We start from the raw sequence: 12,163 nt of genomic DNA on the forward strand, positions 1-12,163 counted from the left end.
GGTGATCTTGAGGCCTTTTGAACATTATAAATAGCCACATTGTGAGCATATGTTCACCACACCTCAAACAACTCATCTACTGATCATTCTAAGCTCTCTAGCATTCTCTTCTGCTCTCTAAGCAAGATACCACTGCTGTAAGTCGTTCATAACCATTTTGGTCTTACATTTCTATAGTTCTAGCTTAAAAACACAACCGTCGTAACTAACGGTTGTCATTACAATAACTTGCAAATGGTCTAGTCTTATGACGGATCAAAAGTAGTTATGAGTTGGTATTTATGTGGGTAATAAACCTCTAAAAGGGTTCCCTCTGATCACCACTCTAACTATGTCAAATATCGAGTCAAACGCGCACTTAAAAAGTCAACAGAAAGTCATTTTGCCGTTTTCTACATAATCTGTAATGTATACGTTATGAAACCTGTTTAGACACTCATAAAACATGATATTAAGTATATAAACTTGTTTGCGCTCGTTTGAATCGATCATTTGCTATATTGACCCGGTTCGGAGCCGAATCTCGCAAAAGTTTGACTTTTGCTTTGACTTCAGTTCTGACCCGTTTTAGTGAGGTATAGATATGCCTTAGGACTCTCTCAGGACCAGGTCACATATTGGTATAAACCTCTGTGATCGGTTCATGAGTTATCCGAGTCTTTTGCGCATTCCCGTCATTCGCCTAAAAGTTGACCGTAACGGCCTTTTGAAATTAAAACGAGTATTCCGGATACGTGAACGGACCAGAACCTTGCCTATTAAATTATAAGCATGTCCTTAAATTTTCACGTCAATCCGAGGTCTAGAATGAGAGTTATGCTAGTTAGCGCAATTTAAATAAACTTTTGTAATAAACTGCGCAATTAGCATAACGCCCATCTAAACCAAGATTTCGTCACCAAAACTTTTACCCACTGTTATAAATTAATATTTTGGGAATTTTAAAGATTTTTAATAATTTTTACCTTGTTCATAACCTGCGGTTATGGCTACGGTTCGGTAAATACCGAATATGCCCTTTTCGGCCAAAACATGAGTTCTACAAGGTCTTTTGACCCGATTCCAGTTGCTACTGATTTTAAATAATAAATAAAGTATTTTAGACTTTATAAACTGTTCGGGAAACTCAGATTTCCTGTGGAACTCGAAAAGCCCTTTAAAAGTCTTTAAAATGACCGAAAAGCCCCTACGGGGCGTAATATTAATTAAAACTCGTTACGGGCATCACGGAAGGTATCCTACTGATACCACAACCTCTTTACGGCATATTGACTTAGGAAATAAGCGTAGGACTCTCATGGTTAACCGTTTCGCCTATTGCGCGCACGGTTCGGCTTATGAAACTAGTTTTCATAAATTAGCCGATACGAGCCAAATAATAGTATTTGAACCCCAAAATCCAGAGTGTGAACCATAAACCCATATAAAACAAGTCTCTGAACTTGTTGGGTCAAAATCACACTCCATTCTCGGTTTTCGCCTTTTCGCGCGATTAAACCGTATTCACATATCGGAACCAACCGGTCTAGGCTACGGCCATTATAAAGACTCGTTAGGATTCTAAGAGGTTAATTAAAACCTTCGTTCCAGATTAGGAGCCCAGTAAAAGCTATCGGTGACTAAATCGAATTAAGGAAATATACTTGCAAAGGTAAATACTTTAACTTATTTCCCCTATATGGGCTTGGGTTACGGTATGTTAATACCGCTTGATTGAGCATTATATTTTTCCATCGCTTAGGTGGTTAATTAAATAATATGATCGGCTCATTTAAACAGTTTTGTTTCTTAAAAGCCTTTGGGGGGGTTTAATGACCGTTGTCCCGGATATCCTTGGCATCATTTTACGAAATGGCCACGACCATCGACATCCCGGTGTAGGCGTACACCCGGTATATATTGTCGACATTAAATTAAAAGACGTAGCCGTTGGTTTTTATACTACGGTTTTACGCAATGTGGTGTGTCTATAAATCTTTAACCCGGCACGACCCGGGCTACTGAACGCATAAAAGAACATGTAAAACGTTCACAAGATTTTAATAATTTTCCCAAGTTATAAAAGAGTTTGTGCCTTGTGCATTCAAATCAATTTTAATAAACATTTTCAAATGTGTCAGTTGAATGTATTTACCAGTGTAAACTGACGTATTTTCCCCAAAAAGATTAAGTGCAGGTACTATACGAAATGGGCTGGTATAGGCGTCCTAAGCATCGTAGTCTCGCAAACTCGATGCTGCATCTGAATGAACAATATTTATTATTTTGATCCACTGTGGATATATTCAACTTCTGTAATACATTTGATATTACAACCAGAGGTTGAAGTTTATATATTTATCTTAAGCTTCCGCTGTGCATTATATAATTGTGTGCTTTGACTATATTGTTGCCAACATCGTCACGGTAATCCCCCACCGGGCCCACCGGTGAAACACGTGGAAACCGGGGTGTGACAGGTTGGTATCAGAGCCAACATTGAGTGAATTAAACACTATCCTAATGTGTTTAATCTCAATGACACAATTGCACATACTTGAGTCTAGACAAGAACTTAGGACAAATTCGAATTGTTATTCCAATTTTGTTTTTTTTTTCTTTTATTACTGGAATTTAAAGTTTTATAAAGCAGGAAAATGCCACCTGTTATATTCCGAGGAAGAGGAAGGGGAAGAAGGGGCAGAGGAGATGTCGTGACACATCACGATAACGAAGCTGGACCATCAGGTACAAGACATCCTTCAATGACAAGGAGCGAAGAACCACAACGACGAAGAGACCTTTACGAACCCGCGAGGCATTCCACCTCGCACAGCTCGACGCCATCTTATCGGCACTCCTTTGGGCCAAACTCAGAGAATGATCCCAACAACCCACAACCTTCTTTCATACCTCTACAACGTTCGGTGTCGCACCGAAATTACGACGACCCTACTCCATACTTCATAGGTCAGTTTAATCCAGCTGACTACATACAGGAACCTTCAGGCTTTGTTCCATTAGGGCCACAGGATCACTTCTCCGAAGACCATATGGATGAAGATACTGATCCAACTGAACCTGCTCGTGGTACGCCCACGCATCCGATAGAAGTCTCTGATGGGTCATCCTTCCATGGCACACCCTATCAGGGGCCAGACAGTTTCCAAGCGTTGTTTGACCGACATGAGTGGTACTACACGCCACCTCAACAGACATCACAACAACCGCGACATCCACAGGATCCCTCTGAGGATTCACGCTTTGAGGCAGTTACGCCACCACCTCCGCCACCAGCGCAACCAGTAATACCTGATCCGCCAAGGCGTAGGAGGACGAATGCTCGTATGTCCACACGAGGAGGAGGGGGTATCCACTTCAGCACCCCTCGACACTCTAGTAGTAGCCACTATCCGCCACTACAAGAAGAAGGACCTTCAAGTCCTATACAGGAGGCGAACTCCGCACCAGCTGCACCAAATTCGCCACCATTTGGGTATGACCAACCCATACCTGCTTACACGGGTCCAACGGCTTACAACCCGTTCGAACCATCACAAGCACAATACAACTACAATTATGAGCGCGACCCGTATGTGGTGTCGGCTAGATATAATGCGCGCTACCCCGACGGGGCACATGGGAACATGGGACCACCGGACTACTCAGCTCATGGGTATCCAATACCTCCCAGACCTCCAGTTCCGCAACAAGCGCCACAACCACGTTTCTCTCCTCCTGAACAAGAAGAGATACTCCATCGACTAGATTGTGTGGAGAGAGAGTTCGAGGAAGAGAAAAAGAGCCACCGAGGATTTCTCAAAGGCTTGGCGAACCTACTAAAGGGCAAGAAGAAAAAACGTGACCATTAGCCCTTAATAGTTGTACTAATTTCTATTTTGAAATAAGTCCCTGCGTGGACACTTATCGTATTTCAGTCCCTACGTGGACTTATCTTTTAGTCCTTACATGGACACCTATCTTGTATTAGTCCCTGCGTGGACTTGTCACTTATTTTAAACCTCTATGGAGGTATGTACTATTTGAAAGACCCGTTTAGGACAATATGTAATTGTATTTAAGATTTATGGAATGTATGTTATGAGTTTTGTTTTAATATGTATGAAATAAACCAAAACCAATCCTTTTAAATTGATCTGCCTAAATAAAGAATCTTAAAGAGTGAAACCTAGCCTGGTGTCTTTTAAGATCCGGTCAAGATGGTAGGACTTAATTAAAAGATTCAGATTCCTTGTTAACCGCTGCAAGCATGTTAACAACCATGGCAGATGTGATTCGTTAAAATCACGTGCGTCATTCTTATACAATAATCCTTTAAGGATTTCAAAGCCCAACTAAATGATTTATAAATCGTGGGTTAAATCACCTATGCAAGTGATCAATCTTATTAAAACATCCATTAGTGATGCAGTGCCTACGGGCCAATCTTATTAAAACATCCATTAGTGATGTAGTGCCTACGGGCCAACCATATTGAAACATCCATTAGAGGTGTAGTGCCTATGGGCCATAATAATTGTCTTATAAAGACAAAAGGCAGTGGTGGTCTATGACTCTCTGTCAGAAAGAGATAAAAGAACTACGGTTCAAATCTCTATGCCTTTGATTCTCTGAAATCTCGGCTAATAACATAAAACATCCTCGTAATTAGGCTTTATGCCGCCAATGTTATTGATATAGCTAAAATAGGATATATTCAAATCCTAAGATTTAATGAGTAATAAGTTAACCAAATATGGTCTCTGTTACCATGGTTGACAAATTGTCATGAAAGACAATTATATAATAAACTTCTAAAATTTTGTTATCTTCTGTAATAGATTCAAGTTACAATGGCGGATCCCAACGGAGAGAATAGCCATACTAATGATGATGACTACGACAATGCGCCAGTGCATCTGACAGGCGCACAGCTTAAGGCTCTGATTGACAATGCTGTTCAGGCAGCTCTTGACCGTCAATACACTGAGTCCCAAGGCAGAACCGTATCAAAACCACCCTCTAAACCAAAGACACACTCCAAACCACCCTCTCAACCCAAGAAAGATGACGACAAACACTCGTCCACTGAGAACAGCGTTCATCGCGATAGAGAATATACTGATGCATCCAATGCTAAGGGTTGCACCTACAAATACTTTGTATCTTGTAAGCCCCGGGAATTTACAGGGGAGAAAGGTGCTGTTGATTGTATCACCTGGCTAGATGAGATGGACACTATTGTGGACATCAGCGGGTGTGCAGAGAGGGATGTGGTGAAGTATGTGTCCCAGTCATTTAAGGGCGAGGCCCTGGCATGGTGGAGAGCGTTGGTGCAGGCATTTGGTAAGTCTGCTTTGTACAAGATGACATGGGAGGAATTTATTGCTCTCATTAAGGAAAACTACTGCCCTCAGCATGAGGTTGAGAAGATCGAGGCTGACTTTGTGTCACTGGTGATGACGAACCTGGACTGCCAGGCATATTTGACGAGCTTCAATACGATGTCTCGCCTGGTCCCATACCTTGTGACACCAGAACCCCGAAGAATCGCCCGTTTCATTGGGGGCTTAGAGCCCGCGATAAAGGCGAGTGTAAAGGCCTCTCGGCCGACGACCTTCAGGTCAGTTACTGACCTCTCCTTGTCTCTCACCTTAGACGCTGTCCGTCTGAGGACACTAAGGAGCAAGGAGGCTGAGAAGAGAAAACGTGAGGATGATACCTCACGAAGATCAGGGAAGAAGCACCGTGGAAACGGTGAAGGCAAAAGAGGGTCGGAGGCGAAGAAAGATGGGCAAGCTGGTGAAAGGCCCAACTGCAAAATCTGCAAGAAACCCCACTCTGGGAAGTGCAGGTTTGCATCGAGTTCACAGTCACAACCAAAGACTTTTTCCTGTGGACTATGCAAGTCCAAGGATCATAAGACTGTGGATTGCAAGAAAATCAAAGACGCAACCTGCTATGGTTGCAACGAAAAGGGGCATATCAAGAGTAACTGCCCTAAGTACGCCAAGAAGGCGGAAGAGACAAAGAAGTCAAATGCGAGAGTTTTTCGCATGGATGCAAAGGAAGCGGTTCAGAACGACAATGTGCTTACAGGTACTTTTCTCGTAAATAATATATTTACAAGAGTACTATTCGACTCTGGCGCTGATAAATCCTTTGTAGACCAGAAATTTTGCCAACTACTAAATATGCCTATCAAAACCCTTGATGCGAAATACGAAGTAGAGTTAGCAGACGGCACGATAGAAACCGTCTCTACTGTTCTAGAAGGATGTGAAATGTCCATTAAGAACCATTCTTTTCCTCTATCTCTACTTCCCTTCAAGCTAGCAGGTTTCGACATAGTCCTAGGCATGGACTGGTTATCCCGTAATCAGGCCCAAATCATTTGCGGCAAGAGGCATATAGTGCTAAAGACTCCGAGTGGTGAATCGCTTACCATTCGAGGAGATACGCAGTACGGGTTACCCGAGGACGTATCTATGCTCAAAGCTTCTAGATGTTTGAACAGAGGCTGTGTAATTTACATGGCTCAGGTGATAATTGAAGAACCTAAGCCGAAGATAGAAGATCTTCCTGTCATTTCTGAATATCCTGAAGTTTTCCCTGAAGAACTACCTGGTTTGCCACCAGATAGACAAGTGGATTTCAGAATAGACATCATTCCTGGAGCAGCTCCGATAGCAAGAGCACCTTACAGGCTAGCTCCAACGGAAATGAAAGAACTGAGGACCCAGTTGGATGAACTGCTGGCGAAAGGTTTTATAAGACCTAGTTCATCTCCCTGGGGAGCACCAGTCCTATTTGTAAAGAAGAAGGACGGATCGATGCGGTTGTGCATCGACTATCGAGAGCTAAATAAAGTTACCATAAAGAATAGATATCCTTTGCCAAGGATCGATGATCTATTCGACCAACTTCAAGGAGCAAGCTATTTCTCGAAGATCGACTTGAGGTCGGGCTATCATCAGCTAAGGGTCAGAGATGAGGATGTACATAAGACAGCATTTAGGACTCGCTATGGTCATTACGAGTTCCTAGTGATGCCTTTCGGGCTCACAAATGCACCGGCTGCGTTCATGGATCTCATGAATCGCGTCTGCAAGCCGTATTTGGACAAATTTGTCATAGTCTTCATCGACGATATCCTTATATATTCCAAGAACCAAGCTGACCACGAGAAGCACCTCCGTTGCATTCTCGAATTACTACAGCGTGAGAAACTCTACGCCAAATTCTCGAAATGTGAATTCTGGCTACGAGAGGTTCAGTTTTTAGGTCACGTTGTAAGTGAGCGTGGTATCCAAGTGGATCCCGCTAAGGTAGAGGCGGTCATGAACTGGCAAGAGCCAAAGACGCCTACCGAAATCCGTAGTTTCCTGGGGTTAGCAGGGTACTACAGGAGGTTTATTGAGAATTTTTCAAGGATTGCTGCGCCCTTGACTTCCCTGACCAAGAAGAAAGAAAAGTTTATTTGGGGCCCAAAGCAGCAAGAGTCCTTCAAAATACTGAAGCAAAAGCTGAGCAACGCACCTGTGTTGACCTTACCTGAGGGTACAGATGAATTCGTAGTTTACTGCGATGCATCACACACGGGCATGGGGTGTGTGCTTATGCAGAAGGGCAAGGTGATTGCCTATGCTTCAAGGCAATTAAAGGTGCACGAAAAGAATTACACCACCCACGACTTGGAGTTGGGTGCCGTTGTATTTGCACTAAAATTGTAGAGGCATTACCTTTATGGTATTAAATTTGTGATTTATTCTGATCACAAAAGCCTCCAGCACCTGTTCAACCAGAAGGAGTTGAACATGAGGCAGCGCCGTTGGATGGAAACCTTGAATGACTATGATTGCGAGATCAGGTACCATCCCGGCAAAGCGAATGTGGTCGCTGATGCCTTAAGCAGGAAAGAAAGGGTAAAACCTATTCGAATCAATGCCAAGAGCATTGAGGTCAAGAACAATTTGATTGAAAGGATTTTAGCTGCACAGCGAGAGGCTGTGTTGGAAGCTAATTATCCTAATGAAAAGTTAGGAGTAACTGAGGAGCAGTTGACTCTTAGCAAGGATGGAATCCTTAGATTGAACGGACGTATATGGGTTCCAATTTATGGAGGACTACGAGATGTTATCCTCCAGGAAGCCCATAATTCCAAATACTCAGTCCATCCTGGTGCTGACAAGATGTATCAAGATTTAAAGGCAAATTATTGGTGGATAGGCTTGAAAAAGTCTGTGGCCGCCCATGTAGCAAAGTGCTTGACTTGTGCCCAAGTCAAAGCCGAGCACCAAAAGCCGTCCGGCTTGCTACAACAGCCTGAACTTCCCGAGTGGAAGTGGGAATGCGTAACTATGGACTTCATAACCAAGTTACCCAAAACCAGGAAAGGAAACGATACAATATGGGTCATAGTCGATAGGCTGACTAAATCAGCTCATTTTCTACCCATCAAGGAGACGTATAGCTCCGATATGTTAGCCCAACTTTATGTTGATAAGATTGTAGCTTTACACGGCATACCTGTGACTATTATCTCCGACAGGGATACCAGGTACACGTCTCACTTCTGGAAGAGTTTCCAGCAATCTTTGGGCACGCGTTTGAACTTCAGTACGGCTTACCATCCACAGACGGACGGTCAGAGTGAGCGTACCATTCAAACGCTAGAAGACATGCTTCGTGCATGTGCGATCGATTTAGGTGGTAACTAGGATAAGAACCTACCCCTAATCGAATTCTCCTACAATAATAGCTACCATACCAGCATAAAGGTTGCGCCTTTCGAGGCATTATACGGTAGGAAATGTAGATCGCCTGTTTGTTGGGCGGAAGTAGGAGAGGTCCAATTATCGGGACCAGAGATAGTTTTCCAGACAACGGACAAGATTGTCCAGATCCGGGAACGTCTCAAGGCTGCCCGCGATAGGCAGAAGAGCTACGCTGATCCAAAACGTAAGGATCTTCACTTCGAAGTAGGTGAAAAAGTGTTGCTTAAAGTATCACCCTGGAAAGGGGTGATGCGTTTCGGCAAGAAGGGCAAACTGAGTCCGAGATACATAGGACCTTTTGAGGTCATTGAACGTGTCGGATCGGTCGCCTATAAGTTGAACTTGCCTGAAGAGCTCAATGGAATTCACAATGTGTTCCACATTTGCAATCTCAAAAAGTGCTTCGCCGATGAATCATTGGTGATTCCCCACACAGATGTGCATATAGATGAGAGCTTAAAGTTTATAGAAAAACCTTTGTCGATTGAAGATCGACAGGTGAAGAAGCTTCGAAGAAAGCACGTACCGATTGTAAAGGTCAAATGGGATGCTCGTAGAGGTCCCGAATATATGTGGGAAGTCGAAGACACAATGAAAGAAAAGTACCCCTATTTATTTGAGTAAATCTCGGGTCGAGATTTATTTTAAGGGGGTGAGGATGTAACACCTCGAATTTTTGTGTCCAATGATGTGTTAACACGTGTCATTTGTTTACACGTGGCATTGATATTAAATAAAGGACTAATTTTGACAAACCTTGAAAGTATGTAAATTCGAGGGTTATAAATGTTAACAAGGGTAAATATACTGTATAGTAACCCTAAATAATGCTTGAACCTTCAAACGAAAGAATCATAGATCGTACGGAAGCGAAACGCGGAAGAAAGTGAGAGATTACGAGCTACAGGGGTTAACTGTGTCAACATGTTTAATTATACCTCTGAGTGACCCTTTAACGTTCCCAAGGCTTTGTAACAGTATTATACGCTCACTAGAATATACTGTATAAATTCCGCGAAGTTCCGTCTTAAAACGAGAGAGTTATACTCAAATTCGTATGAGAAGGGTTAAAAGCGTCAGCAATGAAAGTTAAGACTTTCAGAATAATTAAATTAACTAACCGGGGACTTAATAGCGCGGGTAAATAACACGAGGTCCTTAGTCGTAATTAACCGAGGGCCAAACCGCAAGGTTACCCCTTCAAACCCGAAAGGTCAGGTAAATCATTACGAAAGATTTCGTTATTAATTACCAGGATTTCGTAATCATTTCAAAAGATTTTAAAAATCTGAAAAACAGGCCCCTCGCGACCCGCATTGCATTTGTGGTTAAGTTGAGGCGGGCCGCAAGCCTCCTCTTTTACTCGCCTGATATTTAAATCTCAGGCGGCCCGCATTAGAAACGCATGGAACTCCCATGCGGGCCGCATTAGACGCCCAGATGCAGAAAACTTGTAACTACTTGCCTTTTGGAGCCTTTGAACGACCAACAACCAATAAATGAGGCATGGGCACCCTATGCTCGACCCATATCACTTAGGGGCACCTGCCCATCATCCATGATCAAATGTAGACTGAGTTGTGGTGATCTTGAGGCCTTTTGAACATTATAAATAGCCACATTGTGAGCATATGTTCACCACACCTCAAACAACTCATCTACTGATCATTCTAAGCTCTCTAGCATTCTCTTCTGCTCTCTAAGCAAGATACCACTGCTGTAAGTCGTTCATAACCATTTTGGTCTTACATTTCTATAGTTCTAGCTTATAAACACAACCGTCGTAACTAACGGTTGTCATTACAATAACTTGCAAATGGTCCAGTCTTATGACGGATCAAAAGTAGTTATGAGTTGGTATTTATGTGGGTAATAAACCTCTAAAAGGGTTCCCTCTGATCACCACTCTAACTATGTCAAATATCGAGTCAAACGCGCACTTAAAAAGTCAACAGAAAGTCATTTTGCCGTTTTCTACATAATCTGTAATGTATACGTTATGAAACCTGTTTAGACACTCATAAAACATGATATTAAGTATATAAACTTGTTTGCGCTCGTTTGAATCGATCATTTGCTATATTGACCCGGTTCGGAGCCGAATGTCGCAAAAGTTTGACTTTTGCTTTGACTTCAATTCTGACCCGTTTTAGTGAGGTATAGATATGCCTTAGGACTCTCTTAGGACCAGGTCACATATTGGTATAAACCTCTGTGATCGGTTCATGAGTTATCCGAGTCTTTTGCGCATTCCCGTCATTCGCCTAAAAGTTGACCGTAACGGCCTTTTGAAATTAAAACGAGTATTCCGGATACGTGAACGGACCAGAACCTTGCCTATTAAATTATAGGCATGTCCTTAAAGTTTCACGTCAATCCGAGGTCTAGAATGAGAGTTATGCTAGTTAGCGCAATTTAAATAAACTTTTGTAATAAACGGCGCAATTAGCATAACGCCCATCTAAACCAAGATTTCGTCACCAAAACTTTTACCCACTGTTATAAATTAATATTTTGGGAATTTTAAAGATTTTTAATAATTTTTACCTTGTTCATAACCTGCGGTTATGGCTACGGTTCGGTAAATACCGAATATGCCCTTTTCGGCCAAAACATGAGTTCTACAAGGTCTTTTGACCCGATTCCAGTTGCTACTGATTTTAAATAATAAATAAAGTATTTTAGACTTTATAAACTGTTCGGGAAACTCAGATTTCCTGTGGAACTCGAAAAGCCCTTTAAAAGTCTTTAAAATGACCGAAAAGCCCCTACGGGGCGTAATATTAATTAAAACTCGTTACGGGCATCACGGAAGGTATCCTACTGATACCACAACCTCTTTACGGCATATTGACTTAGGAAATAAGCGTAGGACTCTCATGGTTAACCGTTTCGCCTATTGCGCGCACGGTTCGGCTTATGAAACTAGTTTTCATAAATTAGCCGATACGGGCCAAATAATAGTATTTGAACCCCAAAATCCAGAGTGTGAACCATAAACCCATATAAAACAAGTCTCTGAACTTGTTGGGTCAAAATCACACTCCATTCTCGGTTTTCGCCTTTTCGCGCGATTAAACCGTATTCACATATCGGAACCAACCGGTCTAGGCTACGGCCATTATAAAGACTCGTTAGGATTCTAAGAGGTTAATTAAAACCTTCGTTCCAGATTAGGAGCCCAGTAAAAGCTATCGGTGACTAAATCGAATTAAGGAAATATACTTGCAAAGGTAAATACTTTAACTTATTTCCCCTATATGGGCTTGGGTTACGGTATGTTAATACCGCTTGATTGAGCATTATATTTTTCCATCGCTTAGGTGGTTAATTAAATAATATGATCGGCTCATTTAAACAGTTTTGTTTCTTAAAAGCCTTTGGGGGGGTTTAATGACCGTTGTCCC

The sequence above is a fragment of the Helianthus annuus genome, chromosome 2 (genome assembly GCF_002127325.2).
Source record: "Helianthus annuus cultivar XRQ/B chromosome 2, HanXRQr2.0-SUNRISE, whole genome shotgun sequence".
Classification (NCBI taxonomy): Eukaryota; Viridiplantae; Streptophyta; class Magnoliopsida; order Asterales; family Asteraceae; genus Helianthus; species Helianthus annuus.